This window comes from Mustela erminea, chromosome 7, assembly GCF_009829155.1.
Source record: "Mustela erminea isolate mMusErm1 chromosome 7, mMusErm1.Pri, whole genome shotgun sequence".
Lineage (NCBI taxonomy): Eukaryota > Metazoa > Chordata > Mammalia > Carnivora > Mustelidae > Mustela > Mustela erminea.
In genome coordinates this window covers 7,670,836-7,694,156 of record NC_045620.1, presented here as the reverse complement: position 1 = coordinate 7,694,156, position 23,321 = coordinate 7,670,836, and the positions used below count along the sequence as shown (strand labels likewise).

The following is a 23,321-nucleotide window of genomic DNA, read 5'->3' as shown; positions in this document are numbered from 1 at the left end:
GAGGCAACATATAGATGGGTTTTGTTTTTTTATCCATTCTGATACCCTGTGTCTTTTGACGGGGCATTTAGCCCATTAACATTCAGGGTAACTATTGAGAGATATGAATTTAGTGCCATTATATTGCCTGTAAGGTGACTGTTACTGTATATGGTCTCTGTTCCTTTCTGATCTACCACTTGTAGGCTCTCTCTTTGCTTAGAGGACCCCTTTCAATATTTCCTGTAGAGCTGGTTTGGTGTTTGCAAATTCTTTCAGTTTTTGTTTGTCCTGGAAGCTTTTAATCTCTCCTTCTATTTTCAATGATAGCCTAGCTGGATATAGTATTCTTGGCTGCATGTTTTTCTCGTTTAGTGCTCTGAAAATATCATGCCAGCTCTTTCTGGCCTGCCAGGTCTCTGTGGATAAGTCAGCTGCCAATCTAATATTTTTACCATTGTATGTTACAGACTTCTTTTCCCGGGCTGCTTTCAGGATTTTCTCTTTGTCACTGAGACTTGTAAATTTTACTATTAGGTGACGGGGTGTGGGCCTATTCTTATTGATTTTGAGGGGCGTTCTCTGAACCTCCTGAATTTTGATGCTCGTTCCCTTTGCCATATTGGGGAAATTCTCCCCAATAATTCTCTCCAGTATACCTTCTGGTCCCCCCTCTCTTTCTTCTTCTTCTGGAATCCCAATTATTCTAATGTTGTTTCGTCTTATGGTGTCACTTATCTCTCGAATTCTCCCCTCGTGGTCCAGTAGCTGTTTGTCCCTCTTTTGCTCAGCTTTATTCTCTGTCATTTGGTCTTCTATATCACTCATTCTTTCTTCTGCCTCATTTATCCTAGCAGTGAGAGCCTCCATTTTTGATTGCACCTCATTAATAGCTTTTTTGATTTCAACTTGGTTAGATTTTAGTTCTTTTATTTCTCCAGAAAGGGCTTTTATATCTCTCGAGAGGGTTTCTCTAATATCTTCCATGCCTTTTTCGAGCCCGGCTAGAACCTTGAGAATTGTCATTCTGAACTCTAGATCTGACATATTACCAATGTCTGTATTGATTAGGTCCCTAGCCTTCGGTACTGCCTCTTGTTCTTTTTTTTGTGTTGAATCTTTCCGTCTTTTCATTTTGTCCAGATAAGAGTATATGAAGGAGCAAGGAAAATACTAAACGGGTGGCAACAACCCCAGGAAAATATGCTTTAACCAAATTAGAAGAGATCCCAAATCGTGAGGGGGGACAAAGGGCATAAAAAGAGGTTCAAAAAGGAAGAAAGAAAAAAAAAAGAAAAAAGAAAAAAAAAGAAAAGAAAAGAATTAAAAAAAAAAAGACAAATAAGAAAAATATAAAAAAGAAAAAATATATATATTAGATAAACTAGTTAAAAAACGTTAAAAAAGAAAAAGGTAAAAGTTAAAAAAAAATTTTACCAGAAGGCGAAAAATAAAAACAAAAAATGAAAAAGAAAAAAATTAAATTAACTGCAAGACTAAAAAAAAAAATCACATGGAAAAAGCCATGAGTTCCGTGCTTTGCTTTCTCCTCCTCTGGAATTCTGCTGCTCTCCTTGGTATTGAAACCGCACTCCTTTGTAGGTGAACTTGGTCTCGGCTGGATTTCTTGTTGATCTTCTGGGGGAGGTGCCTGGTGTAGTGATTCTCAAGTGTCTTTGCCCCAGGCGGAATTGCACCGCCCTTACCAGGGGCCGGGATGAGTAATCCGCTCGGGTTTGCTTTCAGGACCTTTTGTTCCCTGAGCGCTTTCCGTAGAGTTCCGGAGGACGGGAATACAAATGGCGGCCTCCTGGTCTCCGCCCGGAGGAGCCGAGAGCCCAGGGCCCCACTCCTCAGTGCGCCCTCAGAGAACAGCGCCCAGTCACTCCCGTCTGCCTGACCTCCGGCCGCGCTCCAAGCTCACCGAGCCTGCGACCGGTTCAAGGTAACCCCGAGCTGTGAGCTTACTGTCGGCTCTGTCTCTGTAGCCGGCTTTCCCGTTCCAATACCCGCAAGCTCTGCGACACTCAGACATCCCCGATCCTTCTGTGACCCTGCGGGACCTGAGGCCACGCTGACCCCGCGTGGGCTTCGCCCCGGTTTAGCCTCTGGAGCGATGTCCCTCAGCAGAACAGACCTTTAAAAGTCCTGATTTTGTGCGCCGTTGCTCCGCCGCTTGCCGGGAGCCGGCCCCTCCCCCCGGGGTCTATCTTCCCGTCGCTTCGGATTCACTTCTCCACTGGTCCTACCTTTCAGAAAGTGGTTGTTTTTCTGTTTCCAGAATTGCTGTTCTTCTTCTCTTCGATCTGCCGATGGATTTTCAGGTGTTTGCAATCTTTAGATAAGCTATCTAGCTGATCTCCGGCTAGCTGAAATAGTCTCAGCCTGCTACTTCTCCGCCATCTTGACTCCTCCCTCAGAATCTGCATTTCTAAGAAGCTCCCCCGGGGGATTCTGAACTTGGTCCTAGGATGATGTATTTTGTAGGGAGGTGTCAGATCACTCAAAATGTGGCTCTAATATGAGAAGAGCTTGAAGATCGTTATTTTATGCAACAATGGAGTGGAAATATGCAAATAATCTTTATTATTTTGCACCTGTGATTTAAAATGTTTATGTAGCTAACATAATAAATGGCTAGACATTGGACCATTTGACTATATACTTAAGTTGATATATTCCAATAGCAGAGTGCCCTTTTATTTATTTACTTCTCTTTCTTTCTTTCTTTTTTGTTTTTTAGATTTTATTTATTTGAGAGAGAGAGAGAGAGCACGCACAAATGCGGGAAGGGTTAGAGGGAAAGGGAGAAGCCGACTCCCTGCTGAGCAGGGAGCCCAATGCAGGACTCGATCCCAGGACCCTGAGATCATGACCTGAGCCTGAGTCAGACGCTTAACCGACAGAGCCACCCAGGCGCTTCTATTTATTTACTTTTAAACTCTTTTGACTACGAATGGAGTTTGGCTTTAGTTGAGGTCTGGTCTTGTTATCTTCTGGCACATAGTATAGGGATCCTCAGTCCCTATACTATAGTTCACAACTATGTTCATCGTCTGTGAACATAGATGATTCTCAGTAAGCAGCGAACACACAGCAGAAAGATGTCGGAAGTCAGCGGTTGAGAGAGTCTGGGCTGAAGAATGGGGATAATGCTAATACCTTCCTCGTAAGATTGTCAGGAAGAATAAAATGCGGACATGTCTGTGCTCCACATACAGCACAGCATCTCTGTAAAAGGCACTGGAGTTTTGTTACTTTCATTATTGTCAGTCATTTAGGAGATGGGATTTGGATGCACAGTTGGACACTCTTAGAGCAAAATGGACTAAAATTGTTTTTCTTCATGAACAGATACGCAATTATAATTATACATAAATTCATACACGTGAACATGTCATCCGTACGTATTTATGTTAGTTCAGTTTTTTCTTTCTCTTTGTTGCTCAAGTCCTCCAGACTCACATATCAGCACTACCCCACTCCTAGTTAACACAGGTTAATAATAAAATTTGTATGGTTTAAAATAAAACAGCTTATTGAAGTGTAATTCACATACAATAAACTTGGACACACATAAAGTATAAAGTTTGATAAATTTTGGCATATACATACTTAGGAACCCATCACTACAATTAAGATAATGAATTAACCATCATTCCCCCAAATTTCCTCATACTTCTTTGTGACCAGTCCTTACTGACCCTCCATACACCCCTGTCTCATAACCAGCCACCACTGATCTATTTTCTGTCACTATAGAGCAGTTCGTATTCTCAAGAATTTTACACAAGTCAGCTCATACAGTGTATAACCATTTTGGTCTGTCTGCTTTTACTTAGCACAATTGTTTTGAGATCCATCCATATTATGATTGTTATTTGAGATTTTCTTTCTTTTCAAATATAGACATTTGGTGCTATACAGCTTCCTCTAGCAACATCTCACAAATATTTTTTGATGTGTGATTTTTTGTTTCATTTACACTTAGCTCAAAATACTTTCTAATTTTCCTTTTGGTTTTTTTTGTTTGTTTGTTTAACCCTTGGGTTATATTGGGGGTGTATTTGAAGGTATTAAATTTCAAAAATATTTGTGGATTTTCCAGAAATCTTTCTCTTAATTGATTTTTAAAAGAGATTTTATTTATTTATTTGACAGAGACACAGCGAGAAAGGGAACACAAGCAGGGGGAGTGGGAGAGGGAGAAGCAGGCTCCCCGCTGGGCAGGGAGCCTGATGTGGGGCTCGATCCCAGGACACTGGGACCATGACCCAGCCGAAGGCAGATGCTTAATGACTCAGCCACCTAGGCACCCCTCTGTTAATTGATTTCTAATTTAATTCCCTTATGGCCAAAAAATAATTTATGTGAATTAAATCTTTCAAATTTGTAGATACTTATTTTGTAGCTGGGAATACAATTTATCTTAGTAAATGTTCAATATGTACTCTGTTGTTGCATCAACATCAAATGGGTCAAGTTGGTTGATGGTGTTCAGATCTTTTATAGCCTTACTAGTTTCCTATTTACTTGTTCTATCAATTATTAAGAGAGGAGTATCGATGTCTTTGAATATAATTCTGGATTTTTATTTCTTCTTGCAATTCTATTGATCATTGCTTTAGGTTTTTAGAAACTCTATGATTAGGTGCATACCTATTTTGGATTGTTCTGTCCTATTGATGAAATGACCCCTTTTTCATTAGAGATGGACTCCTTCATACCTGGAAATCTTCTTTACTGTGGAAGCCCCTTTTTCTTGTAATAACGGTATCATATAAGCTTTCTTTTGGCTAGTGTTAGCATAGTGCATCTTTCCACTCTTTTATATTTATATTTACATATCATTATATTTAGAGCTCATTCCTTGTAGACAGCAGATCCGTGAGTATCACTCTGATTTAAATCTATCATCTTGAGATTTGTTTTCCATTCCTCTCATCTTTTCTTTGTTGTTTTTTCTCTCATTATCCACCTTCTTTTGGATGAACTGAATATTCATATAACTCCTTTTTTGTCGTTTTTTTTAGCTACCATAGTTATTTTGTTACTTAGTGGTTGCTTTTTGGATTAGAGCAAACACCTTTAACTTTGTCACAACTCGCTTTCAAGTGGCGTAAGACCACTTTATACATAGGATGAGACATTTACAACTGTCTACTTCCAGCTCCCCTCCTGCCAACAGTATGGTATTGTCATATATTTAAGATACAGGTATGTTATGAGTCCTATATATACAATAAATACTATATTGTTTTCCTTTTTGCTTAAACAATTATCTTTTAAAAATGCTTAAGTGAAAGACAAAAAAAATCTCAGATATTTACCTATGTAGTTATCATTGCCAGTGATTTTACTTCCTTTGTATAGATAGAAATTTCCACCTGGCATCATTTTCCTTCTTCCTGAAAAGATGTCCTTTAATTTGCCTTGTAGTTGGGGTATGCTGGTGATGAATTCTTTCTGCTCTGGTATATCTCAAAATGTCTTTATTTCATCTTCATTTTTGAAAGATATCTTCAATGTGTTCAGCATTTTTTGAGCTCATTTCAAGTGCTTAACGTATATTAATTAATTTACTCTCAGCCAGTAATTTTTTTTTTTTAAGGAAGTTCCACGCCCAATGCAGGGCTTGAACTGACAACCCTGAGATCAAGACCTGAGCTGAGATGCACTTGGGCACTTAACTGACTGAGCTACCCAGGCACCCCTCAACCAGTACTTTTTGAGGGAAATAATATCATCCCTGTTTTACAGAAAGGAAACTATGTCAGAGGGCAATGAAAGTAGTTGTCCAAGGTCACACAGCCCATAAATGGGAGAGCTGTTTTTTTTTTTTTAATATTTTATTTATTTATTTGACCGAGAGAGAAAGAGCAAGAGAGGGAACACAACCAGGGGGAGTGGGAGTGGGAGAAGCAGGCTTCCCGCCGAGCAGGGAGCCCGATGTGGGGCTCGATCCCAGGACTCTCAGATCATGACCTGAGCCGAAGGCAGATGCTTAAGGACTAAGCCACCCAAGCTCCCCAAGAGCTGGGTTTTGAAGCCAGTCTATCTGCAGATCTTGAAGCTGTAGCACTTAACACTTCACAGCGTGAACTGCAACTTGCTGGATTTTGCTTGATGATGTATCTCAGTTCTATTTTTACATTAGGACTTGGAGATGATCTCATTCTGTATTTCAGCTCTATTGTCTGATGTACCCACATTCATTTCTCTAGTCTTCTAGTGACAGACACTTAGGTTGTGTCAGCGATCTTCTGTTACAAACAATTTTGCAGTGGACATCTTTGAATATATGCACGTTAGTGATCTTTGGGAACTTGCAGAAGTGTACCCAAAGATACATTCTTAGCGGTAGAATTTATTCATTCAAGAGTGTGTGCCTGTACATTTTTGACAGATGGTCCACCTCCACCCCTACCTATAAAAATGGAATTAATCTATAAACGTAAACTTTGACTAACAATGTGATAGCTGGAGTATGATTTCTAAAGGATGTGTTAAAAGATGCTGCGGACATGATTCACATGTGATTTCCAAAGGACAGATCATTGTTTTTCTTCGCCTCTCCACCGCCTTCTCTTCACCCTCACATTTCCGTATGGGAAAAAAAAAAAAATCTAACAATTCTACTTCAGTTGAAAAATGCCAAATAAATGACTAGATTTTTCTTTTTAGAGACATTCTCTTAATTATCTGGATGTAGTCATTGTATCAACTGGGAACCTGATTCAGGCTATTAGCTTCTCCAGAAATGTTCAATAATGGAGGAAACGAAGAAAATTTCTAGTTTCTTTCTAGAGTACAGAGGTTTTAAGAGTCCCGGAAAAGTGACAACTTTCCATTCCTAGAGCATCTGATATACATCCCAAAGAAACCAAGACTGATCAGAGCTCAGGCCTCAAGATCAGATGTTTGGAATGGCAATAAGGAAGTCTTGTCTCAAAGCCCTGAGTCCCAGCTTTGTTCTCTTCTGACCTTTTCCTCTGGCCATCTTCTGTGCTTAGTAGATGAGGAGTAAACAGCATGCCTCTCTCCTACTCACACTTAGCACATAGAGATACTCCTCTTTGTGTCTCTTCTTATCTAAGGCATCATTAGGCATATTGTTTAGATTGTATTGCAAAAACTCATTTTCCCTTCCTTAAAAGAGGTGAGCATAGGGCCATTCATGTAAATCATAAAGCTACCTAACTTTAGACATTCCTGAATAGAAAATAGTAAACCTGGCCAATAATAATAACAACTGTGGAATTGAACACATTGGCTCAGAGGGGCACTCGGCAGGGAAATCTGATAATTATAGTCAGAAAACAGCCCTTTGCCAACAGAATGTCTTTCTTAAAAGCCCAACAGAAAATTCTGGGGGAAAATAAAAAAGCATAATCTGTGAAATGCTGAATGCAAACTATACCACATGACCTAATTAAGCGGATGGCTATGAAGGCTATTTCCAAAATATTCAATAAAATGAACCTCATTATGGCAGTTTGGGGAAAGGGAGCCTGTTTGTTTTGGAGGTGCAAATTCCAGAGAGTACAATATTAAAAGAAGATAGATTTAAAAGCAAAAGAGGTTACCGGGAAGAGCCGATAAATGAAGTAGAAGCATATTTAGTGTTAAAGATCATTTTTTCCCACAGCGACAATATCTAGTACTGCAGACACACGTGAAATTGAATCTTTTTTTTTTCCACAATGAAGACATTATGTTTAGATCCACGTTATCCATCTAATATCCTTGATGTGAGTCTCAATAATATTGAAGCCTCGCTATTTAGCAGCCTGAGAGTTTCAGCATGGGTATGTGACCTTGTCCTTGGGTTGGGGAATGTGGAGGTACTTCTGAGCCATGTTAATGAACAAAGTAGATGATGGCTCTGTTGCTTCCAGTCAGTCAGTCAGTTCATCCTTCTGTCTGTCTGTCCGTCTATCCATCCATCCACTCACCTCTCCATGTTTGCATTCAAATGTCTATTTAATGTCTGCTATGTCTCTGGTGCTATTTTAGGTGCTAGACAAAAAAGCAGGGAATAAAATTTACAAGGTCCTGTTCACATAGTGCTAACATACTAGTGGAGGTTGGGATGGAGAGAGATAATGAGCAAACATAAGTAAATACATGATATATCATGTAAGAATAAATCATAAGAAGGAACATAAAACCTGCTAAAGCAATAAAGCCTTACGGAAGAGCGTGTGCATGCGTGTGCATGTGTGTGTGTGTGTATGCTTTCTCAACAGAAACCAGAATGAAGTTAGGAAGAAGAACTTGAGGTTACCTGGGTGGGAGTTGGGAGATGGTGCAAAGGCACTGAGGTACAAGTGGGTTTGAGAGGTCCAGGAATATCAAGGAGCACAATTTGACTAAAGCAGAGTTTTCAAGAAGGAAAGCCATAGGAGTTAAGATCAGAGAGAGATCTTGTGGCAACACCATAAACTCAGGGCCTTTAGGCAATGGATTTTGGTCTTTGAGGGTTGGGAAGCCAATAGAGAATTTTGTGGTTTTAGTCACTTGATCTGATTTATGTTTTTAAAATACCCCTTCTGGTACTTTTTGAAGTGATGGTAGTATTCTGTACCTTGATTGGCATGGTAGTTACATGACTCTATGATCCATGGTGTAAATTCTATCTCAGGATGCCTGACTTTAAAAATACTCCCTATAAGTGCTGTGTCAACTACAGAGGGGTCAGAGTGGAGACAGAAGGACTAATCAGGAGTTTGATATAAAAATTCAGGTGAAATCCAGTGTTGGTTTGAACTGGGTCGGTAGCAGAGACTTGGTCGAGAAACAGTTGGCTTCATAGAAAAGTTTTAAATGGAGCTTTTGAGATTTTATAATGATATATAAATCTTCCCCTTGGAGGGCTTATATATCTCCACTCTTCCAAATCTCAGCTAATGCCACCTCTACAGACCCAGTTACTCTGGCTAGACCTGGTTGGCATCTTTGACGCCATTCTTGTCGTCTGTCTCCGTTGTATAATCCATCACTGAATTCTGTTGGCTCTTCCAAAATGCACCTTCCAGAATTCATCATTCTTATCCATTGTAACTACCTGGTCCAAATTCCATCATGGCTTGCCACAGCAACTGCAGTAGCCTGCTACATTTTCTCTGCATTTCATTCCTACCCCCCCACCCCCACTGAAATCCATTCTCTCTAAGGAAGTTGAAGTGATTATTTTGCAATCTTTACTTAACAAGTATTTATTGACTACCCACCACTTGCCTGGCTGATTTAGAACCTGGAGATCTGTCAGGGACCAAAACAGAGCAAAGTCTTTACATGGGCCTGTTTAAGTGTGTCTCTGAATTAACCGAACTAAGTAAACTCTGATCTGAAGACTATAGCTAAACAACAACAACAACAACTGGCTTTAAAAATATTCTGGCCAAGAAACCATGGATCAAGGAGAATATTAACACAAAACATAAAAGTATTTAAAAAGTAAAAATAGGTATGCATCATTGATGGATGGGGCTGAGAATTAAGTTTCATGACTTACTAAGTATAGTCAGTAGTACCCTTCTTATCTTTGGAACTGTTTCACACATGACAGGCATTCAAACAAATAGTAAAATAAATCAAACTTAGAATGAGACCTTGGGATTTCTCTATGACAAAGCATGAAACCAAGAGTTTCAAAAAGATGACAGGAGACTCATTCACACTTGTTTTTTTCCTTTTTAACCAAAAAATATTTACACTTCATCTCATCTCTTTATAATTTGTGTGTGTGTTTTATCAAGTATGTAAAACATTAGTGTCCTAAAACATGTATATAATTTATAGATGAAAAGCAGCCTCATATTGGGTGTGTGTCAAAAATTTTCTTATTGGTGGATATACAATAAAAATGCTTCTAGATGACTAATTTGAAGCCCCGTTGCTACGTCAATGTGAGGCCACTTTCCCGAGTGTTTACATTCTAAAATAAACCAGATCTATTTCCTGTCCCTTTGAGTTCTTACATTTATAAGTCATCCACTGCCTGTACCAGAATACTGGGAGGACACAGCCTGTCCATGGGTGTTGGGAATTCAGGAGAACCCGCCAAGGTACTCGTCAGCACCTGCAGGTTCTAAATCATTCCAAATGCCAACAGAGTTTAAATTCCCTCAGTGAAATGCAGCAACTTGCCTCTCAGACCTATGCTATAATTAGCAGATTTCTTAATTGCAGAGAGCATGTAGCATTTCATGCTGGGGGAGGGGTGGTGAAAATGCTCCTGCCATTGAGGACACTGGGGGAGCAGATGATCTCAAGTCATTGAGAATGGCAGGCTCGCTCTGAAGGCAGCACAGACACTTGCTGACCAAGAGGAGGTTCGTTGGAAGGTACCCCTACTAATTCTTAGCTAGGAAAAAAAAAAGAGGACTTCATATATTCTTGCACATGGTGATTTCTCTGGTGTTAAAAATCAGGTATGTTGGCAAAGTAAGGTTTTGCTTTGTTTGGTGGGAGAGCTGAGTTCATTCCCCCACCACCCCCATATCTGTTGGAGCTCAAAGGATACCATCTGTCAAGTGTTTCCTAGGAGCCAAAGCCATGCTGAACTCTTTCCATGTCAGTACCTTTCTTCTTATGAGGGAGGCTCTTCTCTGGTCTGCCCTTGCTAGGTGAGGAATGTAAAATTCAGAGAGATTTTGTTGGTTGTTAGTGACGACATCAGGGCAAAGCCAAATAGTAACTCTAGAGCCTTTGTGTTTAGTGGGGACTGTGTTGTCACTATATTGCTTTGGTTATCTGTATGCAAGATTAGGGACAGAGCTATTTTTCAAGACTAGACTGGGCCCTTTTGAGAGGTTGTGGCAAGGAAGATGGGAAGGAGATGTGAGGTGGCTGGCCCTGGGGTTGAGGGGAAGGTGGTAGTGGGGAGAAAAGAGAGGTCCTATTAGAAGTCCAGTAAGTACTGGGTGAAGTAACTCCTCTTCCTCATCTCCCTGTGACACCTTCATTAAAATACACATCTCTCGTTAAACCCCTGTGAGTTGTTTCCCTTTGCAGAGATGTGTGTTTAAATCTTGAGCTATGCTCCTAACTGGAGTTGGGACAGAAATGTAAAGTACCCGAATCTGCTGGATCCTACTTATGCTGTTTCAGGATGGGGGTCTCCAAAGTTTGGGGATTGGCTTGTTTCTGGGTACAGGGTAGCTATAGCTAAGACTAACGAAGACTATAGCTAAGACTTTTTGTTGGACTGAAAAGAGGGAATCCTTGAGATGATTTGTTTCTTGTAAAATCAAGGCTAAAGGTAAAACTTGTTTCTGTAACTTGGTCGAGGTTCTTTTCCTTCATGAATTTCCATTGACCATCTGTAGGATTTATGGTTTTTGGAGGACGGGCAGTCTTGCAGTAGGAGGAAACTCATTAGGGCTATCACTCTCATGGTTTAGAACTCCATGAATTTGAGGCACATAAATCTGGAAAATGGCCCCAGTGAGTATCCAGTGCACTGATAAATACACACAATCCTGTGAGCCAAGATTTGTAACCCAGGAATCTCCTTCCCTGCGTGGGAGACTAGGCTATACATCTCCCTTATAGTCTCCAGAGCTGCGGGAACAAGGTTATCAGTTCATTAATTCATTTACACCCCCACCCCCTACCTTCTCTCCAGCTTCCTCACTAGTCTTGTAATCTCAGCTGCTGATGTCATGAGCTAATTCTCAGAGCAGGATCGAAAGAATTGGTATGTAATGAATGAGCATGGTCTTGGTCTTGGCCAGCGCACTTCTAAATAAGAAGTAGTGTCCATCCATTTGGGGTGTCCAGAGTTTCATCTCTCAAGAACAGCCTTTATGCCAGGGTGCCTAGCTCTGCTGACAGCTCAAGAGTGCTGAATTAGAGTGTGTGCTCTGCAGATACCAGAGAAAGAAACAGAAAAAGAAACACAATTATATTCCATCCTCTAACTTTGGCCGGCCTTAAAGAAATTTAACTGCTTACTCCCAAGATTGGATATTTGATATAGTAACATTTTCAGCCTTGCCAATGATTTTTAAAAAAAATTTTCTGCCAAAGTCTCCCATTTATGTCAAGAACCCTGAAAAGTTTGAGATTTAATTCTACTTATGAGCTAACAACTGAGTCTGCCACAGTTTCTTAGATGCTGTTGGAAAACACAAGACTGCTGGGTCAGAGACAAAGGACTGCTGTTACTCACAGCACGACAGGCAGTTTGAGCCTCATGCTCACATCACCTCCCTTTCCCCAGATTCTATGGCACTGCTGGGAAGCAGGCCAGGTGGATGCTGCAACATAGTTGAGGAACCCCCAGCTTAGGGAACCCCAATCTTTCATGACGGGGTTGCTAGCAAACCTATCCAAATTTTGCTTGGAAGAAGAAATTATCTTACTATACCAGTCAGGAAACAAATCTACCCTCAGGCTACTATGCCTGTTTCTAAGCCCTTTGCCATATAAACATCCTTAAAAAGATGGTGTGGAACAAAAGCTTCCACAAGATGTGCAGAAACGCAAGAAACCCATCAGTTTCAAGAAAGAAGTCAGCAAGACTTGTTTACTCAGATTACAACTCATACCTCTACTTCCAATGTGAAACACCCACAGTTATTTTTGGAGAAAAGCAACTTTAAAAACCTTGTCATTGGCTCAAATATTAAGACAAACAATGAACACCAGAGTAAAATTTTGCCCAAAGACTACATTCTGGGATAATATCCTGTCATTATATTTAACATCCCTTCAATTAAAGTGCCAATTAAAATATGATTTATTTCAAGTAAGCATTTTATTTATCTTTAATTGCAGTATGCTCTGTCAGTCACTGTATTTATATTGGGAATGAAATCATTAAGGGATTGTCTTATATGTTGTTAAAGAAGGCAAGGCCCCAGCTCACAGTTTTCTCTAATTTTCGAGGAGCTGGGAGAAAAGAAAATAATGGGACATTTTCTCTTCTAGAAAGTGGAGGTTCATCTAAGGATGGCCATTTGAATTGCTCTCACTTGAACTGCTCCTTCATTTTTACAAAAGAAGAAGAAACATTTCATGAAGAGATTAATAAAAGGCCCTACTTCACGATCTTTCCACTTAAGATTTATCTCCACGCCTTTTTCTGTATTGATATTGTAATTCTATGATCCTTTCAGACTGAGCACCGTAGCGTGCAAGGAGCACCAGCTCTCAAATGTCTCTTGAACTTGATTCATTTAACTCTGATTCTCCCCTTTTCTGTTTTACATTTTTTCTAACAGCCATAAATTAACCTCAGTAATAATTCTTACATGGAGAGGGGTGTATCACATGTATAGAGTCCTCTTTCCAAAAATTTAAATTTCCAAAATTTATGTAACTTAATTAGCTATGAGCTTATTTTGCCAGTATTTTCTACCTTTTTGAAGGATTCATGGGTGACTCCATGTGATCCTCTGAAATACTGACCAAAGAGGTTGGCCTTTTTTTCCCCCCTGCCCTGAAAATCATCCATGAATATTCTTCTAACAGGTTTCCCTCTCCATTCTGTGATTTATTGGCTATGGGTTTTGAGAAAAGAGAGGATAAAAAAAATCTTGGGAAAGGTATGTTGTGATTTTCTTTGCAATAGAAAATTAAGTTGAGTTATTTGGTGGCAACACAACAGCTTAAAACAACACCTGACAATATTTGTTAGGGCTAAGCCTACCGTGAGTCCCAATAATACGTAACTCTAGGACCCCAAGGGGAGTGACCCACCAACAAGCCATCAGGCAGAATCCCTAACACTGGGGCTCCTGGCCTCTCCAAAATGTATCATTCACGTGGTTAAGAACTGGGAGAGTGCCTCCCCCACCCACCTTGCCCCAGTTTGGCTTCCTGTATCTTTTTTTTTTTTAATTCACTGAGGAATGTAATTGAGAATTCTGAGTTATGATGAGCCAAAGCACCAACCATATCAACTCAAGATAGAACAATTATTAAAATGATTATCACCATCATTAGGCTTCTATTGTATAGAAAAGTAATAGGCATATATTTCCACTATTTTTCTACAGTTCTAATTACTTTCTTGAGTTGGTTGTCTCTCTTTTTTAATTGAAAAAAAAGGTTGAAGATTGCAGATTCATCTGCTTCAGGGCTTTTAAGAACAATTACGTAGACTTTTTTTTTTTTTTTTAAAGGTGTCACTTCTTGTGCTTTCTCCCACCCTGCCATTAATGGGCGGAGAGCTCTAAAATGCCACTAGCTAGGGAAATAGGGGACTACATACGCTATTCCCCCATGGCAGCCGTCAAATTATCTTGCCTGGTCTACAGTGATGATGTTTCCTTCATGTCTGCTCATCCTGTGTCCCTATCTAGATGATCACCCATCCAGGAGGAAAGAGGCCCGAGACAATCCTTTTCTACCCCCACCCCTCCGCCATAACCTGGGGCCCCAGAGTTAATGGTGGCTGATGGACCCAGAGCCATGGCTACATCTTGGTCCATAAACTGGATGCGAAAACAACAACATCAAAAAAGACAGTCCCGCTCCTATGAGTCATTTTCCTGATTGATCTAATTTACCTTGAAGGTTAATGTATTCTAAACTAATTCAGAGATTAATAACCACTTAAAGATATATGAAAGACATTTAGCTCTCTGTGAGCACTGTGTCATAACCTCTTTTATTGCCTCGTCAATGACTTTGGGAGTTGTTTGATGAGATTTAAAGGGAAATTTGATTGTAGGATATGGAGAGTGACAGGTGCAATGCATAAAGGGCTTTGGAACTTATTCTTGTTAATAATAAAAACAAGCATGTAATTTGATTTTCAGTAATGTGATCGTCAGAAGCAAATATTTATTTTTAAGGTGGAGATCATTTTTATCCATTGAAAGAGATAATTGAATATGCTCTTTTGCTAAAAGGGAAAGATGGCTTTTAGGATAAAAAGTGACACATGTGCTTTTATTTTCACTTCAGTTCATTTCTTGAATCACAAGAAGCAGCCAGTCGCTGAGGGATCCCTACATGTGGGTGTCTCGCACGGTGATGGGTTTTCTCTCCTTGTTTTCAGTCCGTTGCATCGCAGTGTGACTATAATGCTTACAGATACGGGATCATCCCCAACAAAGCTCTCTCTCCGCCTCTTGTATTTTCCCCTTGCCTTTTATTTATCTTTCCTTTTTGTTCTCCTCCTATCCTGTGCCTCGTACTCTCCTTCCGGTGCCCAGGTTCAGTGTCAACACTGATGCGGAGCAAATGAGATTGCACCAGTGAGGGAGGCAGTGTGGAGGAAGTATGTTAAGATTATCATTCTGTAATCCTGTATGATTGCACAGAACGCACATACAGGATTTCCTTCACCTCCACTTGACCTGCAACTATTTGAAGAGAACGGGGGAAAAGCTGGATTTGGGCTTTTGGACCAATCGCCCTCATCATCATCATCCCCAGTTTCTACGCCTGAGAAATTTGCTAATCATTTTCTTTGGTTATGTACATCCTTTCCACAAGGAGCATGACTTTATTGTCTCCCATTTTACAGGTGGGGAAACTGACTTTTCCTGTCTTCCTACAACATGGCCTTAAGATCCAAAGTGAAAACAAGAGGGGCCACCTAGCCATCATATTCTTTCCCTGATCCAAACAACTGAATTCTTCAAGGGAATTACTAATAGTACAGTTACACCTATTAAGAAGGGTCCATTGTTTTATTTCCTGATGGGATACTGCTCAGACAGTAAATTTTTGGTTTTGTGTCTCTACTTAGCCAAAGAGGGTAATGAAGGGTTTGGGAAAACTCATGGGCTGAGCCCAGGGGTGGTCTTGTACTTCTGGTGTGTAATGCAGTAAAGACGGAAGAATTGCTCATAAGTCCTTAAGAGTAAGGGAGCCCCACTGACACTATCTTACTGATATATGCCTCTGAGATTTGCCACCTGGACAAAGAAGCCATGGGAAGTGGTGGGTAGAATGGATGTCATGGGACGACCCCGTAGACCCTACAAAACACCCAGACCTATGACCCACAAAAGGCAGCATTTGGATGCTGCCCCACAGAAGGCACTAATGGCCAGTAAAGGAGATCAGGAAGCCACAACAACACAGGGGAGAAGGGGGCTCTGCCTGTTCGGGAAGGAGGCATTTCCTTTCTTTTCAGTGCTTGTTCTAGCCCCCAACCCCACAAGTGTTACAGTCAAGGAGGGACCGGTGAGGAAGTGTATAAGGAGCTCTCCTTGCCGTTTTGCCTTTGTTCACATTTCTAGCATGCACTTGGAGAGGTGAACTTGGAGGTGAACATGAGGTTGAGGTGTTAAGTTGCACAGCACTAAGTTTTAGTAGCCAAAATGACCAAGAATTTTTGAGTCTATGTAAAGTGGTTAAGGGAGTTAGGATGATGGCTTCAATCAGTCAGAAGAAAGGAGTGACTGCAGGGACAGTAGTACCCTGTCGTACCCATCTTAGAGCTGCCCCCGGGCTAAACTATAAATATAGTGTCGTTTACCTGTAGAGACTCCTTACCTTTCAGTTACGGTGTTAATATTTACTGGCTGTCCGTATGTGTCAGGTGGTCTGCCAGATGTCTCTTCGATACAATACACAGGATAACATATATGAAAAATAGGCATGAATTGTGAAATGCAATAATAAAATGAACAGCTTTGACCTTACCACACGACCGAAGAAATATGGCAGCCCCCACAGCATTAGACCCTTGTACACTCCTCGTGGGTCCCTTAACTTTTGCCCAATTTACTTACCATTGTGAATGTTTTGCTGATTCTTCCCATAATTTAAAAAAAAATGTGATTTTACTATTCAAGGATTGCTGAGGCCACAGGACTCCAGTTGACGTTCCGTCTGTGGCTGTCAAGGCTTTCTTACTGGAAAGTACACCGCATCCCACCCAGAGTCTCAGACGTTCTCTGCCTTGTTCACTCTCCCCACCATGTAGCTTGTTGCCCGGCACAGAGTTGGCCACAAAAATATTTGGTGAATTTCCGTACACGGGATGTTGATGGTTATGATGGAGACAGTGACAGTGACTATGACTGCCTTTGTGGAACACGTTCTGTAGGCCAGGCTCTGTCTGTCTGTCCATTTCTAACCCTCACTGATATCTCGTAAAATGGTTTATATTAATATGGTTTTACATATGAAGAAGCCCAATTGAAGAGAAGCATAGTTATTTACTAAAACTACACCCAGCTAGGAAGAGGCTGGCCCAGAACTGAAGCCAGCTCTTGAAGGTGACAGCACCTCTCTACTCTTACTATGCTAACTTAACATGATCTCTCATAGAATCAGGTCGAGAACTTGTTGTCTAAGATCTAGAGACTTCCAAGTGGCTCGCTGATTGACACAGGTGTGGCCAGTATGTCCTGGTACTGCCTTCCCCGGGAATTCAAGGCTTTCTAGTGATATCTTTGCATTGAGGTAAATTGTATCTTTAATGGGTCACTCCTAAAAAAAAAAAAAAAAACGATTTAAAGGTGAAGTTCCTTCAGGAGCTTGAAACTGGTTATTTATCTGCAGGCTTCGTTGCATAAACATCGGAAGTACAGTGGGAGTAAACACGAAGAAAATGATTTTTCTCTACAAGTTATTGATTCTCGCATGCGTCAGGAATGAGCAGAGCCATGAATGATTTATGGAGAGATCTCAATAAAGATAGAAATAAGATGTCTCCGGAGCGGGGCCCCTTTTATGTGTCCCTTTGCCACTTTGAACTCAGATCCATTTCCCATTTGAATCAATTACCTGATGTGCTACTGTGCCCCAGCCAACTGTTTAGAAAGACAGGCTTAATCATGAACAAGAATCATCATCGATAAGATCCTTTAAATTGTAGTTGTCCCCCGAAAAGTGTTTTTTAAAAATGCTACGGGATTCCATATCTCTTCTTCCACAATGAATTACGAGCTCAATTTCTTCTGAGCTTGAGCCTTTTTAATTGCAAGATTCTTGTTGCCGGACTTTTAACATTGGCTGGTCTAGTCTCTTGCTTCATCTCCTTGAATCTCTGCTGATAGTTTATATATTTATATTTATAAGTGTGATTTTTAAATTTATATCTGTATATATACATGCATTAAATGCAGGAATTTTATTTGCTCTACTTGTTATTTTTATTACAATTATTGGTCGGTTAAATGGCTCCATTGGGCTGAATTGCTAACGGAAAAAGCAGGCTCATTCCGTGGAAACTAGATAGATTTCTTCCAAGGAGATATTTTAGAATGGTTTTGGAGTTCCAGTGCCATGTGGCATGGGGCAAAAGTTCACACCTATAGATCTCGGTTTACTCAACCATAAAATGAAATAATTGTTCTTTTCCAGAGGTTTCTGTGATTAAATTCACCAGAGTTAACACGTGGCTTGGCACAGCGTTTGGCCAACATGAGCTTCAACAAATGATAGCTACTACGGTTCTCGGTGTGGACTGTGATCACAGGCTACATCCCACGGATCAGTCAGCCTTCTTGAAAATATGTGCTCCAGTTCTCTGGGAAAGTTCCCCTTTACCTTGTGAATCAGTACCTGGGAAGGGTACTAGGTAAGAGAACAAAAAATAATCCTATGGCACAAAGTCTCTGGCCAAGAGCCAGCCAATAACTGAGACCTACCACCAAAAATGTGAGGGAACTTGATGGCAACTTTTCTGGTCCCTTTTGAGCCTTGAGATGATCGTAGCCCCCCTGCAGCTCGCCAACCACCATGCGGGAGATCTTCAGTCGGGACCACCCAGCAGAGCTGCTTGTGGGTTTCCGACATTTGGGCACCGACAAATCATATGCGCTTGTTGTTTTAAGTTGCTGATTTTGGGGGTAATCTGTTATGCAACAATCGATATACCTCACTACCTATTATAGACTGCGTTTGCCCTTGGCCTTCCCAGCCCCCTTCCACTACATGCTTTCTTATGCTCTTTCTCTCATTTCTTGTTCTGCAGCATTTGGCACCTTCTAACATTATGTTATTTTACATTATTTATTTTTAATAAATAAATAATATTTATTATTTATTTTAATTTATTTATTATTTATATATACAATATAAATATTATTTATTTTAACAAATAAATTTTAATAAATTTTAATTTATTAAATTTAGTAAAATTTAATAAATTTTTAATAAATTAAAAAATTTTAATAAATAAAAACAATAACATTATTATTTATGTTATCTAACATTATTTATCATTATGCTTACTGTCCAGCTCTCTCCAAAGATTAATTGACCATATAATTGTGGGATTGTGTTTGGGTTATCTGTTCCGTTCTATTGATCTTTGTATCTGCTCCTTGTGCCAGTATCAAACTGCTTTGATTACTGTGTGGTTTTGTGATACTTTCAATCTTGTGTTTTTCTTTTGTACGACTGCTTGGACTGTTTGGTCTCTTCTTTGGTTCCACACAATTTTTAGAATTGTTTGTTCTAGTTCTATGAAAAATGCTGCTGGTATTTTGATAGGGATTGCATTAAATCTATAGATTGCTTGGGATAGTAGAGACATTTTAACAATATTTGTTCTTCCAATCCATGAGCATGGAATGTCTTTCCGTTTCTTTGTGTTGTCTTCAATTTCTTTCATCAGTGTTTTACAGTTTTCAGAATAAAGGTCTTTCACCTCTTTGGTTAAATTTATTCCTAGGTATTTTATTATTTTTGGTACAATTGGAAATGGGATTGTTTTCTTAATTTCTCTTTCTGCTGCTTCATGATTAGTGTATAGAAAAGCTACAGATTTCTATATACTGATTTTGTATCCTGCAACCTTACTGAATTCATTTACCAGTTCTAGTAGTTTTTTGGTCAAGGCCGTAGGGTTTTCTGTACATAGTATCATGTCATGTGCAAATAGCAAAAGTTTTACTTCTTTCATACCAACTGAATGCCTTTTATTTCTTCTTGTTGTCTGATTGCTGTGGCTAGTACTTCTAGTACTATGTTGGATAAAATTAACAAGAGTGGACACCCTTGTTTCTGACTTTAGGGGAAAAGCTCTCAGTGTTCCCCCACTGAGTATGATGTTCTCTGTGGGTTTCTCAGATGTGGCTTTTATTATGTTCAAGGATGTTCCCTCTAACCCTGCTTGGTTTATCATGAATGGATGTTATATTTTGTCAAATGCTTTTTCCACATCAATTGAAACAATCATATGGTTTTTATCCTTTCTGTTTGGATGTGATGTATCATGTTGATTGATTTGCAAATATTGAACCACCCTTGCGTCCTGGTTTGTTGAATGGTTCTTTTAATGTGTTGGGTTTGGTTTGCTGGTAATTTTTTTTTTTTGAGATTTTTTACATCTACGCTCATCAGATATTGGCCTGTATTTCTCTCTCTCTTTCTCTCTCTCTATCTCTCTCTCTCTGTCTGTCTCCCTTTTTGTGACGTCTTTATCTGGTCTGAGTATCAGGGTGCTCACATAGACTTAATTTGGGTCTTCCTTCCCTTATATCTTTTGGAGTAGTGCAAGACTAGGTATTTACTCTTCTTTAAATTTTAGAATTTGCCTGCAAAGCCATCTTGTCTTAGACTTTTGTTTGTTGGGAGTTCTTGATTACTGATTCAGTTTCATTGCTTGTAATTGATCTGTTCAAATTTTCTATTTCTTCCTGCTCAGTTTTGGGAGGTGATATGTTTGTAGGAATCTATCTGTTTCTTCTAGGCTATCCAGTTTGATGGCATATAATTTTTCATAATATTCTCTTACAGTTTTATTTCTGTGGTGTTGGTTGTTATTTCTCCTCTTTCATTTGCGATTTTGTATATTTGAGTCCTTCCTCTCTCCCACACCCTTTTATTGAGTGAGTGAGTGAGTGATGAGTGTGGCTAGAAGTTCATCTGTTTTGTTGATCTTTTCAAAAAACCAGTTCCTGGTTTCCTTGGTCTGTTCTATTGTGAAGTTTTTTGTTTGTTTTCGTTTCCATTTCATTTATTTTTGCTCTGGTCTTCATTATGTCCTTCCCTCACCTGATCAGGGTGTCATTTGTTCTTCTTTTTCTCGTTCCTTTAGATGTAAGATTCAGTTGTTTGAGTTTTTTTCTTTTTCTTCTTGAGGTAAGCCTGTATTGCTATAAACTTCCCTCTTAGAACAGCTTTTTCTGGCTCCCAAAGGTTTTGGACCATTGTGTTTTCATTTTTATTTGTCTCTATGTCATTTTTTATGTCTACTTTGATTTCTTAGTTGACCATTCATTGTTCAGTAGCATGTTATTTAACCTCCATGTATTTATGGTCTTTCCAGATGTTTTCTTCTGGTTGACTTCTAGTTTCATAGCGTTGTAGTCAGAAAAGGTGCCTGGTGCGACTGTGATCTTTTTGAATTGTTGAGACTTGTTTTATGGCCTAATATGTGATCTCTTCTGGAGACTGTTGCATGTGCACTTGAAAATAATGGGTATTCTGTTTTAGGGTGGAATGTTCTAAATTTATCTGTGAGATCCATCTGGTCCAATGTGTCATTCAAAGCCACTGTTTCCTTGTTGATTCTCTTGGATAATCTGTCCTCTGATCTAAGTAGGGTGTTAAAGTCCCCTGCTATTATTGTATTATTATCAATTAGTTCCTTTATGTTTGTTATTAACTGTTTTATGTATTTGAGTGCTCCCATGTTGGGTGCATAAATATTTACATGTGTTATATCTTCTTGTTGGATCATCCATTCTTTTAATTATATAGTATCTTTCTTTGTCTCTTGTTACAGTCTTTGTTTTAAAGTCAATTTTGTTTGATATAAGTATTGCTACTCTCACTTTATTTTGACATCTATTTGCATGATAAATGATTCCCCATTCCCTCATTTTCAATGATGTCTTTAGGTCTGAATTGAGGCTCTTGTAGGAAGCACATAGATGGTTCTTACTTTTTTATGCCTTCTGTCATCCTTTGTCTTTTGATTGGAGCTTTTAGTCCATTTACTGGTTACTGGTTAGTATGTATTTGTTGCCATTTTGTTACTTGTTTTGTGGTTGTTTTGGAGTTCTTCTCTTATAATTTCTTCTCTTGCTCTCTTACAGCTTGCTGGCCTTCTTTAGTGATAAACTTGGATTTCCTTTCTCTTTATTTTTTTTTATGTCTAATACTGGACTCTCTGTGCCTCCTGGATCTGAATGTCTGTTTCCTTCCCCAGATTAGGAAAGTTTTCAGCTATTATTTCTTTCCGTAAATTTTCTCCTCTCCTCCCCCTCATCTTCCTCTTCTTCCTCCTCCTCCTTCTAGGATCCCTGTAATGTGAATGTTATTATACCTGATGGAGTTGCTGAATTCCCTAAGTGTAGTCTCATTTTGTATAATTTTTTTTCTCTTACCTGTTTGGCTTGATTGCTTTCCAGTACTCTGTCCTCCAAGTTACTAATTCATTCCTCTGCTTCATCTAGCCTGTTGTTTTTTTCCCCCAAGTATATTTTTAATTTCGTGTACTGTGTTCTTCATCTCTAATTGGTTATTTTTAATGTTTTATACCTCTTAGTTAAGGATCTCAGTAATGTCCTCCACTCTTTGTTCAAGTTCAGTGAAAATCTTTATGATTGTTACTTTAAATCCTCTATCAAGCTTATTACTTATATTTTTTATATTACTTATTTTTTATATTTTTAATATATATTTTTATATTACTTATTACTTATATTGGTTTTATCTTGCTGTGGTTTTTTTCCCCATGTTTTTCAATTGGGACATATTCCTCTGTTTCCTCATTTTGTCTAACTCTCTGTGTCTGTTTCTGTGTTAGGGAGATCAGCTACTACATCTCCTGCTACTGAAAGTAGTGGCCTTATGAAGAAGAGGTCTTTATTGCTCTGCAGCACAATTCCCTCTTCACTAGAACCTGGTAATTCAGGGGTGTCTCCTATATGTGTTGTGTGTATCCAGCTGTTGTGCCCTGACCACCTTTTCATTCAGTCTAGTCACTGCACAGGCTCTCTTTGCCTGTTGTGAGCTGTGTTTGGTGTCCAGCTAGGGTGGAGAGTGCTGTGCACCGTAATGTTCACCTAATGCTGAACCAATTAGGTTCAGTGCTGAGAGATAAGATACAGTCCTGATGGGGCACCTGGGTGGCTCAGTGGATTAAGCCGCTGCCTTCGGCTCAGGTCATGATCTCAGGGTCTTGGGATCAAGTCCCGCATTGGGCTCTCTGCTCAGCAGGGAGCCTGCTTCCTCCTCTCTCTCTCTGCCTGCCTCTCCATCTACTTGTGATTTCTCTCTGTCAGATAAATAAATAAAATCTTTATTTAAAAAAAAAAAAAGATACAGTCCTGAGAAGCTGGACATTGGGCTACTGCAGGGGCCACCACTACCACCACTGCAGGAACTGAAGCCCTGCAAAATGAGTGGGTTGGGAGACCTGCTGTGGGCAGGCTTTGCGCTTATCCTCTGGGGGAGTAGAGCAGCAG

General features: G+C 39.6%; 1 protein-coding gene across 1 annotated transcript in view; it reads left to right on the top strand.

The window, feature by feature from the left end:
* Window positions 1-23,321, top strand: part of DOK5 (docking protein 5) — a 373,470-nt gene that overhangs the window by 17,928 nt on the left and 332,221 nt on the right. The window lies entirely within an intron of this gene.